This window comes from Ursus americanus, chromosome 8, assembly GCF_024610735.1.
Source record: "Ursus americanus isolate L20-20 chromosome 8, mUrsAme1.1.p, whole genome shotgun sequence".
Classification (NCBI taxonomy): Eukaryota; Metazoa; Chordata; class Mammalia; order Carnivora; family Ursidae; genus Ursus; species Ursus americanus.
In genome coordinates this window covers 61,880,529-61,902,591 of record NC_142134.1, presented here as the reverse complement: position 1 = coordinate 61,902,591, position 22,063 = coordinate 61,880,529, and positions in this window count along the sequence as shown.

The window sequence follows — 22,063 nt, the reverse complement described above, 5'->3', positions numbered from 1 at the left end:
TGTTTACCTCCCTTCATTCTTCCCTTCCTTCTCCTAACGATTTTCCTGCTATTTCTTATGTTCCACAAATGAGTGAAACCATATGATAATTGTCTTTCTCTGCTTGACTTATTTCACTTAGCATTATCTCCTCCAGTCCCGTCCATGTTGCTGCATATGTTGGGTAATTATTCCTTGTGATGGCTGAGTAATATTACATTGTATCTATGAACCACATCTTCTTAATCCAGTCATCTGTTGAAGGGCATCTTGGCTCCTTCCACAATTTAGCTATGGTAGACAATGCTGCTATGAACATTGGGGTGCATATGGCCCTTCTCTTCACTATGTCTGTATCTTTGGGGTAAATACCCAGTAGTGCAATTGCTGGATCATAGGGTAGCTCTATTTTTAGCTTTTTAAGGGACTCCACACTGTTTTCCAAAGTGGCTGTACCAACCTGCATTCCCACCAGCAGTGTAAGAGGGATCCCCTTTCTCACATTTGAGAGCATTTGTTGTTTCTTGTCTTGTCCATTTTTGCCATTCTAACTGGCGTAAGGTGGTATCTCAATGTGGTTTTGGTTTGAATTTCCCTGATGGATACAAAATCAATGTTCAGAAATCAGTTGCATTTCTATACACAAACAATGAGACTGAAGAAAGGGAAATTAGGGAATTGATTCCATTTACAGTAGCACCAAAAATCATACGTTATCTCGTAATTAACTTAACCAGAGAGGTAAAGAATCTATATTCTAGAAACTACAAATAACTCTTGAAAGACATTGAAAAGGACACAAAAAGATGGAAAAATATTCCATGCTCATGGATTGGAAGAATAAACATAGTTAAAATGTCTATGCTACCCAGAGCAATCTATACTTTCAATGCTCTCCTGATCAAAATACCAATGACATTTTTCAAAGAACTGGAACAAACAGCCCTTAAATTTGTGTGGAACCAGAAAAGGTCCTGAATCACCAAGGAATTGTTGAAAAGGAAAAACAAAGCTGGGGCATCACGTTGCCTGATTTCAAGCTATACTACAAAGCTGTGATCACAAAGACAGCATGGTACTGTCACAAAAACAGACACATAGACCAATGGAACAGAATAGAGAACCCAGAAATGGACCCTTGACTCTTTGACAAAGCAGGAAAAAACATCCAGTGGAAAAAAGAGAGTCTCTTCAATAAATGGTGCTGGGGAAAAAGGACAGCTATATGCAAAAGAATGAAACTTGACACCTCTCTCTCACACCATACACAAAGATAAACTCCAAATGGATGAAAGACCTCGATGTGAGACAGGAATCCATCAAAATCATAGAGGAGAACATAGGCAGCAACCTCTTTGACATCGGCCACAGCAACTTTTTTCATGACACATCTCCAAAGGCAAGAGAAACAAAAGAAAAAATGAACTTGTGGGAGTTCAACAAGATAAAAAGCTTCTGCAGATCCAAGGAAACAGTCAAAAAAACTAAGAGGCAGCCCACGGAATGGGAGAAGATTATTTGCAAATGACACTAAAGATAAAAGACTGGTATCCAAGGTCTACAAAGAACTTCTCAAACTCAATACACAAGAAACAAATAATCAAATCAAAAAATGGGCAGAAGATATGAACAGACATTTTTCCAGTGAAGACATACAAATGGTTAACAACACATGAAAAAATGTTCAAAATCATTAGCCATCAGGGAAATTCAAATCAAAACCACATTGAGATACCACCATATGCTAAAAATTCTAACTAAATTAACTCACTTTTAATTTTTGTTTCATTATATTAAATACATAAAATTATTCAGAGTCATACAGTATGAAACTGTCTTAATGAAGAACTGGAAATGCTCTCAGATTATTTTTGTTTCATGCCAAATTTCTAGGAAAATGGGTAAGACTAAAATCATACTCTTCATTTTATTGAATTGAAAATTTCCCTGAATATAACAGGCCAGGTGACGAAAATAGTTACACACATACAAGAACATATTTTATGAGTTTTACCTCTCATACTCATTGGTTATTTTCTTGGCTCATCTTCAAACCACTTTTGTATTAGACTGAACCATTAGGCATAAGTTGTATTGAAGGCCAATTTGTACATTACAGAAACACAATACATTTAACTGCTGTGTTTGAAGGCTAATCATATGATAGCATGGGTTAATACATTACACAAATTTTTGTCTCCTGTCCTAGTTTTCAGCATCTGTCCCCAGATCTATGTTTGTCCAGTTTACCCATCTGGACCAGCTTAAGTTTTGGTGCTCTTAAAATTTCTTTCTTTCCTTCTCTCTCTCTCATCATGTATTTTTAAAATGTGCTATAAACATATTCAGCACTCTTAAGTATTTTGTGGTTTATTTTGTAGTCATAAGATTTGCAGAGCTTAGTAGTCTCCATGTTTGAATGGTCACCTATTTTTAGCATATGAATAAACTTTAAGGGCTCAAAAACTAATAAGAAACTATGTTTCATTGCAAAATGGTTTTCCAGCATATACATTCAAATACTATGAGCAAATATATAAGCTGTTGATATAAAAAGTAAGCACCGTAGGGCACCTAAGTGGCACAGTCAGTTAAGCATCTGCCTCTTGGTTTCGGTTCAGGTCATGATTTCAGGGTCTGGAGATCAAGTCCTATGTTGGTCTCCCTGCTCAGCAAGGCATCTGCTTATCCCTTTCCCTCCCCTTCCTTTCCTCTCCCCGTCTCTTAAATAAATAAAATCTTTTAAAAAATAAAATAAAAAGTAGCACTAGAATCACTATCACACCATAATATAAACTGGTATTGTGTGCATCTGACCTACTGAATTTATAACTATTAGAAGAAATTTTCTTTTTAATATCGCAAAAATCTGTGAAGGATTGAGAAGTATCTTTAGTGACATGAACAGAGTACTTCCATCATACAACACAAGTAAAAAGCAATGTGTTTGTGGAAAGATTTTAAAATAAAAGCTGGGGACAGGGAAAGGGAAGTCTGTTTGGGCCTTATGTTATTACTGATGTTTCTTAAAGAATTAATTTTTTAAAAAGATATTAGAATCATTTACTCAAAAGTTGCTATACTCCAATGAATGTAATTCATCTTATTAGCAGTTTAATTTAAAAAAACAACATGTGACTATTTTTCGTAAACTTCAATATTCATTCATGATGAAGAATTTTAGCAAATTGGGATTAGAAAGGAACTTTTATGCAGAGAAATATATCTTTTAAAAAACTACAGCCAACCTCACACTTAATTTTGAAATATTGGAAGATTTTCTTTTAAATTCTCCAACAAGAAAAAGTTGTCCTATATCTTAATTTATGTTTATCTTTACACTGGAGAACTGACCTCTCATTAAGACAACAAAAGTAACAACAAAAAAAATAAAATTGTAAAGATTGACCAAGAAGAATTAAAATTGCTTCAGTTTTTAGATGATATTGTACATAGACAATTCAAAACAATCAACCCTGATATTACTAATGTGAAAATTTTGCAATCTTGCTAGACACAAAGTAATATAGAATAATCAAGTGAATTTCCATATACCAATACCAACCAAAAAAACCTAGTAAAATTTAAAAAATAGTTTATATATCACAAAAAATAAAACAATACAAGAATAATTATATGATAGGCAAGACCTTTTACAAAATTATTAAACTAAAGGAAATGCATTAGAGAATTAGACAAATCTATTGATACACCACATATGAATAAGTATACTCAATATTGTAAATATGTCATGTCTCTTCAAATTGATTTATAGTTTTAATGTGAACCCAACCCAACTGCAACACATATTTTAGGAGAAAGCTGATTCTCAAATTTATGTGAAATCAATTACAAAGAGTCAATAATTGCCAAGATAGTCTTGAAGGGGAAGAGCATGGACAGAGGACTTGTTCTACAAAATCTCACTGTATATTATAAAGCTATATAAGTAAATTCTGACAGAGCAGAATTGGTGCAGGGATAGACTACAGAGCCTAGAAATAGGTCACATATTTTTAATGCTTGGTATGCAACAAGAGTCACTGAAGAGTAGCTGAGAAAAGAGGGTTTTTTCAATAATCGATGTTGCAGTAATTGGGCATCCAAAAAGGGAAACTCAAGAAATTTGATTCCTATTCAAATTTATTTCAGGTAGGCTACAAAAAAAGGCAAAACAAAGGTGTTAGAAGATGATATATGAGGGTATCTTTGCTATCTCAAGTTAGGGTATATTTTCTTAAACAAAACATGCTGTCAATGAAGGAAAATATTAATAAACTACATTAACAATTGATAATATTTGTTTATTAAAAGACTCCATATGTTTATTTTTTTAAAAGGGAATCATCTTGGAAAGCATGTGTATGAAACATAGAAGACAAAAAGGTATCACAAATTAATAGGGAATATCCAGAAAATCCAAACAAAATATGGAACAAACTAGTGACCTCACATGGATAGATATGCAAGCAATTGATACATGTATGCAAAGATGTCAAACTCATTGCTAACTGGAGAAATGCACATTAAAATGACAACACAGTACTGCTTTAAACACCCAACCCATTGGCAAAAATAAAGTCCTGTATTTGAAAATAGTATTATGTGTTAGCAAGTGTAGACTCTATGGACCCTCCACTTTCCTATCCTTCACTGATGGGAAAGAAATTAATTCAAGCACTTTGGGAAAGAGATAAGCATTTTTTAGTGAAGTCGAAGACATGTATACTCTATTAACCATCCATTAGATTCCTGGGTACACACTCCAGAAAAAACTGTCTATGTAAAAGAATGGTACATAGTAGCCATCTTAATAAAACTGAAAAAAAAAAAAAAGAAAGAGTCAAATATCAGTTGATCGGGAAATAGAAAAATAAATTATTATATATTTATACAGTTGAATATGATCCATCATTGAAAACCAATGAAATATATTTATAACACAAATCAACATTAATTAATCTTTAGAAACATTTAGAGAAAAATGGAAATCACAGAATGCATGAACTTAGAGTCTTATTTTCATACAGTTTAGAAACATATCTTACTAAAGACTTTATTTTTATGGATACATATTTTTTGGTAAAAATTAAGGACAAAGAAGGGAACTAATTAAAGTTAAGATAATTAACTCTGGAGGAAGGGAAGATTCTAAGACTGCTGAGAGCCACAGGAGTTTCAAATACTGATGACAACATTTTTTTTCTTAAGCTTTATGTGGATATTTGTGTTTTTAAAAACCCTATTGATATGTTGTATTATATATTTATGATAGAAAACTGCAAAATATTTTTTAAAAAACATTGCAAAAACTCAGGTCACAAAATGGTTCAGTGGGAACATTATAACTATTATTAAATTTCCCAAAAGTAGTTTGCCAGTAAAGTAGTATCTCAGTAAAAATCTCTTTTAGTTATTAAAAAGAAAAAACAGTAAACTGGAGCTGTTGTTTGGCCATTGTAGCTTTATTTTGGTTTTCTTTGCCATTTTCCATAAAACATGTTTGGAGCACGCTCAACCCTTGGTTTTTGTTTGCTTGTTTTCTCACTTCTCATAACTTTCCCCTCTAGTTTGTTAAAATAGTTTTATGTTTTCCAAAGCAAATTTCCACAGCACTCAAAAGAAATTATCATTGAATGGCCATTAGAAAGATTATTTTTGTTTCCCTTTGTGAATGACCACACCATACTCCTGTCATTTCATCACGAATACAGGCTTTTTTGGTTACCAAGCTTCTACTTCAACAAGATCACTCATCTCACCCTCTTTTGACTGTATGTTCAATATCGAGCATGTTCAATATTGATCTACAACCTAATAATCTACAACCTAAAATTCATATTTTTATACTTCATTCAGCCAAAAACGTCTCCAAAAATACTTTTGGTTCTTAAAAATATCTGTATCTCTTCTTTACCTTCTAATGTTTTTGTTAAAAAAAGTAGTTGCTCCGAGATGGATCTTGATGACCCTAAATTGGTCAAGTTCAGTCTGCTTTTACCTTGCTGACCATTTTCTCTGCCCTGCAAAGAGGGCTGAGAGCATGATTTTGCAACCCCTTCATTTTCCGTCCTTTTAATCTCCTTCTGTAACTGGGTTGTTGTTAGATAACCAGAGCTGGTGATGGATATTAAGGAGAGTACATATTGCATGGAGCACTGGGTGTTATACACAAGTAATGAATCATGGAACACTACATCAAAAACTAAGGATATACTGTATGGTGACTAATATAACATAATAAAAAATTATTTTAAAAAATAAAATAAAATTTGATAAATGATAAATTTGATTTGATATTTGATAAATTTGATAAATAAATGTCAAAAAAAAAAGATAACCAGAGCTGGAATTCTTTTGCCAAATAGGGTTTTTTTCTCTTAATGCTAACTTTATTTTTAACTCCAAATTCTGAATAGAATTACTGGTACCAGCATGTTCTGGTCCCTTGTTCAAGATGGACATTTTGAGGAGTTATTTTGTTACTACATGTCAGATGCGGTTTTTAGAAATACATTGCACCCTGAAGACAAACATGAATTGGAGTCAAGAGATAGTGGGGACAAGTTTGTACCTCCTCATTCTTATAATTCAGAGGCTTGTTCTGGAATGTGCTCATTATGTAGATGGAAGGGACTAAATCTCATGTTTGAATGTTGAGAGAAAGTAATCTACAGCAGCTGACCTCCGGCTGGGGTCGCGGAGTCCTGGACATCTCCAAGACATTCTCAAGCAGTCTGTGAGATCAAACCCATTTTCATAATGATGTTATGTTATTTGCATTTTTCATTCCCATTCTTTCTCAAGTGTAAAGTAGAATTTTTCAGAGGCCAAATAGCATGTGATAGAAGAATACGGATGAATACAGATGCAGATCTGAGAATCGACTGTCTTTTATTAAGTCAGACACTAAGGATACTTTTAAAAGGGGAAAACAATACTACTCTTATTATTTTTGTTTTGGAAAATACACTTATTTTTGGAAAAATAGAATCAGTATGTTAAGTGATAGACATTTTGTTTGCTCATTTTAAATGAATTAATATATATATACTAACTTTTCTCATTTTTGATTTTATAAAGAGTATAGAAAAATACATAACTCAAGCTAAAGCTCTCTGGTGTCCTTAGGAAGTTTTTAGAGGGTAAATGGGTGCTGAAACCAAAAAAGGTTGAGAACTACTAATTTTCAGCAACTTTGAGATTTTATTTCTTGATATTATATTGTTGTTTTTTTTATTATAATAATATTTTTTATTATATTATGTTAGTCACCATACAGTACATCCCTGGGTTTTGATGTAAAGTTCCATGATTCATTAGTTGCATATAACACCCAGTGCACCATGCAATACGTGCCCTCCTTACTACCCGTCACCAGCTTATCCCATTCTCCCACCCCCCTCCCCTCTGAAGCCCTCAGTTTGTTTCTCAGAGTCTGTAGTCTCTTATTGATATTATATTTTATAGACTATCTACATTTTTATATTATATTGTATTATATTATTTTATTATATTATATTTTATTTTATTTATTATTTGACAGAGAGAGACAGCCAGCAAGGGAGGGAACACAAGCAGGGGGAGTGGGAGAGGAAGAAGCAGGCTCCCTCCTGAGCATGGAGCCTAACTCAGGAGGGGCTCGATCTCACACCCTGAGATCATGACCTGAGCCAAAATCGAGAGTGGGATTCTTAACCAACTGAGACACCCAGGCACCCCAGCTTGTACTTTTTCTTATGTTGTGTAAACCTCCTTATTTCTTAGTTACCCTGGGAACACAAGGAGTTAAGAGTAAATAGCAAGAGATTTATTTATTTATTTATTTTAAGTAGGCTCCAGGCTGGGTTCACAACCTTGAGATTAAGACCTGAGCTGGGATCAAGAGTTGTCTGTTGAACCGACTAAGCCACCCAGGCACCTCATTGGCAAGAGATTTTAAAACAATTTAAACACAATAGAATGGTTACTTTTTTCCATAGTACCTATCGTCTCATTGATTTGTCATATAAGATCAAATTTAATTTTTTGGTACCAGAAAGAGCTTGAATTAGGAAAGTGATTTTAATATTTTCAATTCTTTACAGTATTATTTGAGATGTTAATTCTTTAAGGGGGAAAATGTTTAATACGATACCCAAATTTGTGTTTAATTGGAAGATTTATATCTACGAGAATACAAATTTGAACAGACCAACGGCATTAATGTTTTTCTTTTAAATTATACAGGCAAATATTTTCCTTATCGAAATATTGGTGCTAAAGGAAAAATTATCCTGCTAGATATATAGTTTTAAATCTCCATAAATGCATGTGTAACCTTGTAACCAGCACTGATATTTCCAAGCATACTTCCCAGAAGTAACTTTTACCCTAAAAATGTAGATACGTTTTGCTTATTCTTAAATTTGCAGAATCAGAACCTAGCAATGAAAGACATGTCATCATCTATTTTATTTTATTTTAATTAAAAAATATTTTAAAGGCAATTCTTTCCAGAGTAATACCTTTAGGTAAATCAGGTAGTCATAAAACATGGTTTTGTTTTTGAACTCAATTCTTTGATACTTCTTTTTCTTCTTTTTTTTTAAGGAATTCTCAGAAACTGCTTTTGGATTGTAGTTTCAAAACACATTTAATGTATATGTTTCTTTTTTTCTTTTTTTTTTTTTAAGATTTTATTCATTTATTTGACAGAGAGACAGCCAGTGAGAGAGGGAACACAGGCAGGGGGAGAGGGAGAGGAAGAAGCAGGCTCCCGGCAGAGGAGCCTAATGCGGGACTCGATCCCAGGACGCTGGGATTACGCCCTGAGCCGAAGGCAGACGCTCAACGACTAAGCAACCCAGGCGCCCTTAATGTATATGTTTCAATCTACAATTTTCTTATTTGATTTCTGTTTTTTTTTCCCTCTTATATTTTCAAAGTCTTTTGTATTGAATATTTTTCAGTATTTATATCTCCACAGTTAGCTTATTAGAGATACTTTTTTATAATTGGTTGCTCTAGGGTTTACAGTATGCATATTTAATTTATCACAGTCAATTTCAAATAACATATCATTTCACATTTAATATAAAACCTTACATTATTCTGTTTTTGTGCTATTTTTGTCATATATTTTGGTTCCAAATAGTTATATTTACATGAAATTTTTAAACAAGGCAAACAACTTTATATATTTACTCATGTATTGTCCATTTATGGTACTCTTTATTCTTTTGGAAGAATCTAAGTTTCTGTCAACCTGAATAACTTTTTTCCACATTTTTATAAGGAAGTTATGTTGGCAACAGATTATCTTAGAATTTATTTTTCTGCAAAAGGCTTTATTTTGCCTTAATTTTTGAAACACATTTTCTTTAGATATTGAAATCTGAGTTATCCAGCTTCCTACAAGATCACTTACCCCATTTTATTTTATTATTTTATTTTATTTTATTTTATTTTATTTTATTTTATTTTATTTTTTGTCCTCTCTTTGTTTAACAAATATTGGGTAATCCTCGGTTGTCTCTTCATATCTAAGTATGAGACAATTATGTATAAATATATATAACCTGCTACATTTACCTAAGAACCTCAACAATATAATGTATAATCTTTATTAATTTTCTACATTTAAAATCTTATTAAAGTAATATTCTTTATGAAAACAGAATGTAATTGATTTTTGAGATTTAGCTTTATAAATCATTGATCACAAGTATATTTTATATCATCTAACATGTGCTCCCAAAATGATCACAGAAACCTTTTATAGATCACCATGTATAATGTTAGGAAAAATAATTTTAAATTATCCTGTGAGTTCTTAAAGAATATATATATTGTTTAATGTGCTGGGGAATGATGCCAAATAGTTTATTGCTTGTGTACTAATGCCATCAGCCACACATTCAATAAAGAGTGGAGCCCTGTGGAAGATAAATCAACTCAATGAATATTAATACATACCATTATTAAAGATTGAAAGACATTTGATTCATATTATTAATATGTGTAGTATACATATAACTCTTATTAATGTCAGTATAACTTACATGCACTAGAAACATACACCCATAAAGTAAGAACATTCAAAATATAAATTAAAAAATATCCCCTATGATTTTTTTTTGCGTTTACCAGAGTGCATATCACTTGAGGGAATAAGTACTAGCCGAATAACTTTATAATTGTTGTAAAATTATAAATAGTGGAGAATAAATAAAGCCTGTTTCTCTGGTCAACTTTCGCTATTCAGGATTTTTTGCAAGTTCATAATCTATTGTAAGACTCCTTGTAAACTAATCTTTGCATATCTAATTTACATGTTATCCACATTTCCTCTTGTTAATTGAGTTTTAGTTTTATATTTGTAATATAATAGAAATTGTTGCCATGTGAATAATAGTGACTAAAAGCGACTGCTAAGGACTACCTATTAAAAGTAAATATAAATAATAAATTCACATTGCTAATAATAATAATAATGTCCTACCAAAAAATGACGTAAAACTACTTCCGTATTTGAGAACAAAGTGTTCTCACTGAAGCTCCTAACAGAGTATCCTCGGAGATGGTATTTGCACTCTGGGGTCTGTTATGTTTTCCCCTTCAGAAAGTCTAGCTCTTTAGCTGGGTCATAGGGTAGCTCAATTTTTAACTTTTTAAGGGACCTCCACACTGTTTTCCAAAGTGGCTGTACCAACCTGCATTCCCACCAACAGTGTAAGAGGGATCCCCTTTCTCTGCATCCTCTCCAACATTTGTTGTTTCTGCCTTGTCAATTTAGCCATTCTAACTGGTGTAAGGTGGTATCTCAAGGTGGTTTTGATTTGAATTTCCCTGATGGCTAATGATTTTGAACATTTTTCATGTGTTATATGCAAATAATGAATCATGGAATATTGCATCAACAACTGGGGATGTACTGTATGGTGACTAATATAACAACAACAACAACAAAAAGAAAGTCTAGCTCTTTAAATATAAAATCAGAACACAACAAACAAAACAAAACTACCAGTCAAGGGACAGAGCTGGTGTTACACTTTAAAATAAAAATTTTCTATTTGGCATTGTGCAAATTACTTTAAGTATCAGGGATTTAATTTGCTCATTGACCAAATGAGAGGATTGAATTGGATGGTCTGCATGGTACCTTCCAAATCTCACTCCCCTTAATTCCAACTGGTAAGGACAAGACTTACAAATGGGTTTGCCCTGTCCCCAGGGAGTAGCACGGCTCTCCTGGTTTTTAAGTTCTTTTACCAATCCTGAAGAGCTGTTCTCATTGCAGCCACTGCTAAATAAAGTGCCATTTCTGTGCTCCATATGGCTTACCAAAGGGTATAGGATGGTCAAAAGATGCATATGTTATACTGAGTAAGAAATAAAAGTATTTTTATGCAATAGAATTCTCTCCTCCCTGTATTTATTAATAGACACCTACCAAGTGCATGCCCATCTCATATAAATTTGCATGCTGTGCAGTTCTTCACAGAGATATTATTAGAAGGAGCCATCAAATTGTGGTTTTAATATATCTATAAATGTATACGTCAAAAAAAAAAATAGGGGGAAATCCACCTAGAAGTTAAACATAGAAAATCCTTTGTTTACATTTTCCTTGAGCCATCCTATCTCATTTCCAATAATATGGTTCTTAAGCACATTATCTCCTGGATTACACATGATTGTACATGGATGAAAACTGTCTACCTTATTTTTATTAGTGGAATGGAAAGGGAAGTATAAAGCAAATCTTAATTTAAAAGCATGTGGATTTTGTGGTGCTGGGTGGTTCAGTCAGTTAAGTGTCCAATTCTTGATTTCAGCGCGGGTCATGATCTCAGTGCCCTAAGATCTAGCCCCACCTCAGGCTCCCTGCTCAGCGGGGAGTCTGCTTGGGATTCTCCCTCTCCCTCTCCGCCCCCCACCTCCACTTTCACTGTCTCTCTCAAATAAATAAATCTTTAGAATAAGTAAATAAATAAATGCACATTTTGATGCTCTGCTCCAAGATCTATAAACACTAACCTGCAATGAAAAGAAAGTTTTTTGATAAAATAGTCAAAATATTAAAAAAAAGAGGATTGAATACGTAAAGACAGCCATTAATTTTTCTATGCAATTGATAAAACATTAATTATGGAAACAAAATAAAAATAAAAACTGACACTTTTATAATGTTGAATAAAAGAAATGAACTGCAAAATTGTATCCTCTATCATTTTTATTAGGTAAATACATTCAAATTTTAATGAAATTTAATAAATTTTAATTAATAAATAAAAGAGCACAGAAAAATGAAAGCAATTGATTCTTGAAAGGATAGAATTGTGGGTGAAATATTTCTTTATGTTTAAAATTATTGTGCTATAGTCAGAAATAAAAACTGTAAAGTATTTATGCACCAAAGTATGAAACACTATTTTTAGGAAAGAAATTAAGATAGCGTAACAATCCTCCTAAGACTATATATACAGGAGAGGTTCACAGATATGGTTCAAAATAATTTTTCCTATCTCATATGCATGTATACTATTACACTAAAAATACTCTTCATTATTTTCATTTCCTCTATAGCAATGATAAGAGAATAAAATAGCATACATGCTCATTCTGCATTTTAATTATTATTATTGGTCTCACATTTTAATATGTGCAGCTTTTATTGATTACAAATAATTGAAACTATAATATTAAAATCAATTGTTATTTTATTCCATAATTATCATAAGATCAATATAAATGCTACAAAAATGGAGATGGCATATTAACCACATTGGAAAATAAGGAATTTGGCAGATATATAAATCAGGAAAATATAAAATTGTAATTTTAAATTTTTGGTTAGGCAGAAATGAGATAATTTATAACAGTAAAATTCGATGGAAATAATAATAAAGTTACATATTTATTTGGAAGAGGCAATATTCCTGAAATAAAAGTACAGCAACCTAGATTTACATGTGAAAATTATTTCAAATTATTATACTGGCATTAAAATATATGGTGAAGAGAAATAGTTTGAGTAAAACTGCTCTAGTTAGTACAATGCTTCCCCACTGAGATTTGTAGCCCAGCTTAGGTGTTGGAGGGTTATGTCAGAAGCACTAAGAATTAATGTCTTCCTTGTTGAGATTCATCTAATTTCCTTACTGAGCCATTATTATTGAAAAAAGCAAGTAATTTCCCTCAATTTGATGGAAGCAAAAAAAAAAAAGCAACAAAAAATAGAATACTTTGTTTAGTCTATAGTTACTGCATTATAGAATGTAGTTATTTAATTAGATAATCTGTAGAGTATTATGTTCAACTCACACTGATGAAAATTCTTAAGGTCCATTTTCAAATTAAAGATGAGGCAGAAACAATCAGAAGTTGATAAGCCATGCCATAACATTTTTATTTGAAAAATACTGAAGAAAACTGGACTCCTTAGCTTGCAAACTATACAAGAAGTGAATTCAAGTGTGCAGTATTATAATTTGGAATAGAAAATTGATTTATTCTTTGCCTCTGCAGAAAAAGAGTAAGAACCAGGCAAAAGTTCCCTCCACGGAATTTTCCCTCCACAGAATTTTATAATAAAATTAAAAATCAAGTGGAAAGTCTTTAAAAGTATCAATTCTCTACTATTAGACTCACGATTTTTAGTTCTGTTGTCTTAAAGAAATACAAATGCTAACTTAATCTGTAGTTATGAAGACTAAATTATTTGCTCAAATATACAAGACCAGAAGGTGGCAAAATTAAGCCTTAATTGCATATAATATGAATATCATAGATGTCTTTTGAAACCTGGGACATTTCTTTCAAAAGTAGGCGTTCACAAATGAAGCAATGTGCATAGATATGATGTCTTAAGGATGGTGATATTTACAAAACTCTCCAGCAGTAAAGATAGGGAGCATTCAGAAACAGTCTCTAAAAGCTGTTCCTATCTTAACAGTGTATTTTCAGAGATATATCCCATAGAGTACAATGTTTAAATTCTACTATAATATTTTTAGTCATAGTTGGTGAATCAGCTCTGCATGATTCTATTATTTCTAAGTATAAAATGAAGGAGAATTGATCCATTGAGCAGGACAGGCAGTAGAAGAATTAATAAGCTGGAGATAATGTCAGAAAAAGGTTCGGTTTGGAGTACTATTGCATTAATACATTCTTATCATCAGGGAAACAGTGACCAACTGAATGTCCGAGGTTGAATGTCGGAGGGATATAGCAAGTAGGCAGAACAAACATGAGAGCAGCCTTGAAACATCTTCACACTGTTTGGCGTCAGTGGAACCCATCAAAGGTGAAACAGAAGTTCCATCCACTCCCCACCAACTGTCCAAAATTAGTTAATATTCAAATGAAGTTTCTGGTCTTAGAGTGGGATGGGATGCTTGTCGGAGTCAGGGGCAGAATTTTTAAGCACAGATTAATACAGAAACAATGGGTGGGGAGGGGGTGAGATGTTGAAAGTATAGCAGAATTTATGGGGCGCCTGGGTGGCTCAGTCGTTAAACATCTGCCTTTGGCCCAGGGCGTGATCCTAGGGTCCTGGGATCAAGCCCCACATCGGGCTCCCTGCTCCACTGGGAGCCTGCTTCTTCCTCTTCCACTCCCCCTGCTTGTGTTCCCTCTCTCGCTGGATGTCTCTCTCTGTCAAATAAATCAATAAAAGCTTAAAAAAAAAAGTTACGCATAGCAGAATTTAATGGGACCATCCCAAAGCCCATAGGCCCCTAAAAGTTGCTAGTGCTCAGTTAAGACTTTTCTGGAGTAATGTTATGGTTGATCCTCTATTGTGTTTTATTCAAAAGTTGGCTGAATTGAGATTGGGGAGCTGAAGCTATAGCAATGCCTGAATTTAGAACTTAACTGCACTAAGACTAACAATAAAGAGACTAAGTGTCTAACTTTGAGGAACTGGATGTGGCATTGGCAAAAAATAAATGAAAATAAATAAATGAAAGCAAAGAATGCAAATTTAAAGTTTCTATGTACCTCATATGCTATGTCTTTTTGACTCTGATATGTCTGCCGCATCACTTGTCTATAAACATCCTTCCAGGATAAATATTAAAGATACATGGATGGGGCACCTGGGTGGCTCAGTTGGCTAATCGACTGCCTTTGCCTCTGTTCATGATGCTGGGGTCCTGGGATTGAGCCTCACATTGGCATCCCTGCTCAGCGGGGAGTTTGCTTCACCCTCTCCTCCTGCTCTTACCCCTGCTCCTGCTTGCTCTGTCTCTCTCTTACGCTCTCTGTCCTCCTCAAATACATAAACAAAATCTTTAAAAAAAGATACATGGAAAAATCAATCTTAATTTTATTTTCACATTTTTATTAGTATATCAAAACTTGTAAGTATTATTGCTTTTTAATGCAAATGATTTGTATTTTAGGTATATTTTGGGCTAGTCTAGGAACTGAAATACTGATAATATTGCTATTTACCTGATAATATTTATTCAGAATTTCAAATGAGCATTTTAAAAATTACCTTGGAGGCACGACTTTTGTGGTTTTTTTTTTTTATTTGTGAGTTCCCTGCAAGCACTATTACACACTTCAGAATTATACCCTCAATTGTTGCTAAGTTATTGCCACTAGCATTCTGTATGTGTCAGAGGACATTGGAGTAAATCTTAGAGAAAGCAAGATGAGAATGGAACAAGGTAGTAGCTGGTCATGTTAGCAGAGAGTAGTGTCATAAAAATGGAATGGCATAAATCATGTTTCATGAAAGCTGGCAGTTTTGTGGGGATTGTCTGTCTCTTCACTTACCATGCTGGGCTCTTTTACTTGTACCAAATAGGATAGCATGCTGTCAAGGCATAGTCAAGCGGATTAAAAGTAGTTTGGACGAGGCCAGGATTGTGATTGGAGAATTAATGGTTAAGTGATTTTTAAGAATGACAGAAGAAAGTTAGCAGTTGGGGGAAAAAAGTAAAGAAAAGTGAACTAGTGCTACTTTTACATTTGTCAACTTTCCACTTTCTGACATTTTCCTCTGAAGATTGCTGAGTCAAGAGGATCTCATTTTTTCCCCTAAAATACAAGATATTGTATCAGGAAGTGTTGAAATAACTTTAAATCAACAAGGTTTTAAAAATCAAATTGACTCATTTTTAAAGTGAGTTAAAATCAAAATGAGTTATCAGAGGGAGGCTGAATTGGGTCATGTTAATAAAATGGAAAAAGCATGAACAACTTGATGAAGCTTGGCAGTTTCATCATCACAAACACACCCTGCTGAGATAATGAACTTGACAATAACTCTTCTTATTCTTAAGATATGATAGCACAAAGTCATTGTACAAGAATCTCACAATGAGGGCAACTCATGCTGACTACAGAATCATCCCGTAGTGACTAAGAGAACTTATGATTAATGCATTATTATAAAGGAGCGCTTTCATTTTCATAGGAGGACAAGATTCGGAATGGCATGATTCTTCTTATAATATTTGGGTGATGCAAGCCAGAGAGTTCCAGTAATGGTGGGTGATTTGCAGGAGCTGATTATTTGAATTAATTTACCCAAGTGTTGAAAATGACAGTGAACATCTCAGCAGGAAAGATTTGTTTCAAAATGACTAATTCAGGAGGATCTCATCTATCGAACTCACTTTCAAGCAGCACACAGGTTTATAGGGGTAATCTTCATGCATAATTATTTTGTATCACATTCCTTCCCAACACCTCCACTTCTCACCACCAGCCCAAGAAGATTTCTCATAAGCAGATAACATGATAGATGGAATCCCGTGTGTTTATAACCTAAGTCATTACTTCACCTGCTTTTTTAGGGTAAGGAAAGGCTTAAGTCTATCTAGAATATCTATATTTTGAATACATAAAATAAATAATAAATAATGATAGTCTCAAATAAAGTTAAGCCTATGTTATCCAACCTTCTAAAAGAAATATTATCATTGGTCACATATTCTGTTTTTTATAGAATTAATTAACAAACTTTATGAAACCCAAGTATTTAGAGCCCTTTAGGAATTTGTGGGGGATCACAAGATCCCCAAGGATCTGTCTATCTGTGAAAATAGGTAACAGGGTTGGAATATCATGACTAATCCCGGTTATATGTTTATGCTCTTCAGTGATCTTGTGCAGTGATGAGATTGATTGAAAAGGATGGAAAATCCATATAAATACACTTGATTGCCCTGGTACATGACTGTGGTTGAGTATCGGCTGTTACACGCCCTGCTTAACCAGGGTACAGAACAAGACAAAAATTGACAAGTTTCTCCAGCCATGCCCCTTGGGGGATGGTGCTCTAATACAATGTTGCTTCCAGGTTTGAAGTACCTCACACTCGTTTAAAGAGAATACTGCATTCCCCCAAAGGACTTATTGTAATATCTGTGAGTTAGTATGTTCTAAGCTGAAAGAAAGCAGGAGCTACAAGTCTTACAAGGGATGCTGTGCCAGATTCCTAAATGGATATGGGGAAAACAATATCTGTATCCTGAGTACTTTACCTGATCTCTCCCTTTCTCTTCCCCTGAGTTTATACTCTCCTTCCACCATTCATTCTATTATCGCAGAACGTTGTTAGTAGACAAGACTACTGCAGAAGGCAATCAATTGAGAGGGGAAATGGGAGTACCAAGCTCATCCTTTGCTTGATTTCCCAAACATACCGCTTAACATAGTGTCTTCTAAGGGAAGGCCATTGTTTTCTGATCCACAAAAATATTATAGGCAAGGAAAGGCCCTACTAATGGATGCAAGTTATTTATTTTTCCCTGAATCGTGAGAAAACATCTTCTGAGACTTGTTTCTTCAATCCATAGGGTTTAGTGGAGGCTGCCAACCTTTGAATCGCATCCATAGGGTTGGACCTATGATCCAAGATGATCCTAATGTGGTATTCTGTTCTCTCAGCCATGTATTTTGCTCCAGGAAAACTGTAGCATCTAAGCTAGGCTGATCCTAGTCTTCTCCAGGATTTTTAAAAATTTCAATTGGTGGACATGATCTTTACGTGAATTCAGAATCAGTGTTGGTTATCCCTACCCAACTGTAGATTCCATCATCTCCTCAACCCTGCATTTCAAGAAGTGATTCTGTTGCATATGTAGGTAATAGTGTTTAAAAGTATGGGCATCGATGTTGTGAAAGTCTGCATTTAAATACTAGCAACAGTCTTGTTATGGGGTTAGTGACTTTGAGTGAGATCTCTGATTCCCCAGCCCATATTCCTGGTACATATGAAGATAATAATATATTCATCAGAGGTATATTGTATTGTAGTGATTATACCACTCCTGACTTAATGGTAAGTGTTCAATACGTATTTCCAATTTTTAAATTATTTGTGATTTTATGAGGTGTTATAAGTGCTTAGTTTAGTTGAAGGATACAATTTCTCTTTGAACTTCTTTCTCTGAACTCTGAATCAAGAAATGCATTATTGTTTGTCATTTTTATTGGTTTCAACTTGCTGATACAGATAACATTTTAAGATCAAATGACTGGTATAATGTAGGCATTTAAAAATAGTGTTAATGAAATAATTTTTTTAAATTTTTAAAAAATATTTTATTTATTTATTTGAGAGAGAGTACACAAGAGAGATCAAGCACAGATGGCAGGAGGGCCAGAGGGAGATGCAGCAGCAGGCTCCCCACTAAGTGGGAAGCCTGACATGGGGCTCCATGACCTGAGCCAAAGGCAGATGTTTAAGCAACTGAGCCACCCAGGTGCCCCCAATAGAGAAATTCTTTACCATTATTGAAAACCATCTATGTCTAGCCTGTTTTCTATGTGATTTATGAAGAGCATACCATTGTATGCTTACCAAAAAGCTGTGCCATGTGTGTTTTTATTGTCCCTACAGAGAGACTAAATAAATTGCCCAAAGTAACACATGTTGTGCTGCATTAAGCACTTTACATCAAGCTTTCTATATCCAAAAGCTTTGTTCTTTACACCATGGTCTATTGGTCATTATCACCAATATCTATATATTGCCTGAATTAAATACCGCTCTTCTGCATCAACCCTATTCTCTCAATTAAATTAAAGTACTTTCCAGTTTTGTTTAGGCACAGTTTAATTATGATAAAAAAATTAAGTATATTAATATCATTCAGATTTATGCTTTGGTATAATTAGATTTTCTAGAAGTCGGTAGAATTTTCCCAGGTTGGATGGAACACTATAAAGGAACTCTCAATTTGGATTTCAGCCCAAATGCAAACAGTGGTTCAAAGAGATATTAAATATTAGTGTTAAATATTAGAAACACACTGAGACCAGCAATAAACTCTCATAGGAAACCTGACTTTGAGTTATAATCAGATACGAATTCCTCAAATACATAATTAAGAGTGTGACAGATTGTGTATGGGTTTTTGTTGTTGTTGTTAAATAGGCTATTGTGAACAAATATATTAGCTTAGTGTGGTCATTAAAGTGATGGCATAGACACAATATACCTAAATTATTTTAAGTTTGATTAAACATTATAATTATGGATATGTAAGAAAACAACAATAAGCAAATCAGTTTGCTAAAGCCAGACATTCTTTAAAAACATAGCTACCCACACCTATTTTGCTTCTTTTTATCTTTCAAGAGGAGATCTTTTTAAAAAATTTTTTAAACAATTTTTATATTTACAAATTTTGTATTACTGAAGTATATTTGACATACAATGCTATATTAGTTTCAAGTGTATGACACAGTGATTTGACAATTCTATACATTAGTTAATGCTCACCACAGTAAGTGTAATCTACCATCTGTCACCATACAACATTTCTACAATATTATTGACTAAATTGGCAAGAACTGAACAAATATCAGTAGTAAGGAATGAAAAACAATGATTTGTGAAATTATAAGAAAGCCCCTGGTTGATGAAAATCAATTCGAATATCTTGATCTTGAGGATTTCCTTTCCAGAGAACTCTGAAAACTTGTCATATGAGAACACGAAGTGGCTTTCAGTTAGCTTTCAGAAGTGGTGACTGATGCATCACCATGTTCTGAAAGATTGGCAGTATTGTCTTATTTTTCCTTTTAGCAGAGGGCACTAGGTTTTCTGTTTGTTTGGTTTTTGTGTTTAAATGCACGTTGGTAAAACTTGTATCTTTCCCAAGCCGAATAAATACATAAACTATTAATATGATGATTCAGATAAGTTACCAAAGAAAACAAGGATCACTGGGAGCCATCAAAAATTCACGAAGAACAAGCAGAATGGTTTTTGTTCTTCAGTACATTGTTCATCCAGTAGCTCAAAAAATATTTGCATAAAACATTAGATATTAGGATGTGCTCTCATCATTTTTGCTGTATTTGCATAGCATAGGCATTATTATTTCTTTATATTTTCCTTGAATGAGCTCACTTTTGTATTTAGTTAAATAAAATTATTTAGGAAGGGAACTTGCTGAGAAGAGGGAATGGAAAAGATGTATGTAAAGGAAGGCAAAAAAAACATGTCTTCGAACAGAAAGAGCTGCAGTTGAATTTAGAGGAGAGTTTAAAAAGACCAGATGCAGCTAGAGAGATATGAGTCTCACTATGATAGAGGCCCAGGGAACCCAGAGCAGGAGCTTTCAGGTAGATAAAGGGAGCAGGTAAGGGGCAATTAGTACTGACATATCTGGTAGACATTTAAGAAAGAAAAGAGTACAGAAAATTTGGAATAAGAATAGAAATAAATAGGGCAGGATCTTCAGATATTGGGTTGCAGGAATAATGGGGCAAAAGTCTACCATTGTTCCCCATAAGAATGCTTTCTAAAAGTGAACTTTTTTTTTTTTTGGTTTTGGAGTTAATATTTGAGTGTGACAGTTGTTAAACTATAAAGAAAGGTATTAAAAGAAGCAGTATGAAGGTAGGAATCTAAGATAGACCCATTTTGCTTCTATTCTAAGGATGGCTCCTTTTAAAATCTATTTGATCCTTCATCAACCTGACGCATAGGCTTTATCCTACATTCTTCTACATGACTTTAGAATCTTGCCCAATGTCTGGGGCTGTGTTAATGATGCCATAAAGAAAAGAAAGCACCACTGGCTGAGACATGTATTCAACTGGAGAAACAGGTGCACAGATGAGAACTGATGTGTTGGAAAGGTTTTAGGAGGCACGGCACGAGGACAGAGATCAAGGCCAAGAGGCCCTCTATGTAAGAGGCTTCAGGGGCTGAGGAGGGGTTCACGGAGCTGAGATCCAGGAGCAGTGATTAAGAAGATTCAGGGAAAGTGAAAGGGAATCCAGATATGAATGGTGAGAAATGAACGGAAGCTCAGTAGTTGGTGCCATGAGAAAGGTGGGGACTCAGGGGCTTACATTTGAGAACAAAATCTGGGAAATGGGTGCAACCAAACTGAGACCACCTTGAGATGAATAGGTTTTTAGAGAAAAGCAGTCAGACAGGGGCTCTCAAATGCTATGTAAAAACATATGAAAAATACTAGGTTAAAAACTCCATTTGGACATTTAATGATCCACTGTTATCCTTCTAAGAAGTAAAGGAACATTAATTTTATAAAAGGATGGTTAGAGAAATCTGTAGCTAATTTTCCCAGAAAAATTGGACCAAAGTATTGGTAAGCATACAGTCAAAAAAAAAAAAAAAAAAAAAAAAAAAAAAGAAAAAGAAAAAAAAAAGAAAAGAAAAAGAAAAAGAAAAAGAAAGAAAGGAAAATCACTTGTTATTTTAGCAGAGATAATTTATTAAAGGAAACTGGATGAATGAGTATGAAGAAATTAAAATTCAAAAGGGAAACTGAGGTGTTACATTCCTAGGGCTATTATTAGGAAACAGCTGACATTTCTAGGAAAGAAAATCAAATGAACATGTTCAGGTGGTTAGAAATTAGAAGCTTGACAAAAAGACCCAGTGGAATTAGGCACCAGATCCTTGAGGAGATGATGTTGCACGACAGGCATTCATGCCTCCGAAACGTGAAGAAAGGACTTTGCAGAGCTAGAACTCAAACCCCTGAGGAGGAACTGACTACGCCTGATCCTGGCTCCTCTGAGGGGATGCATCGAGGCCACTTCTGAGAGTGTTGAAAGACACTTCCAGGTCCAACTGGACCCAACTGCT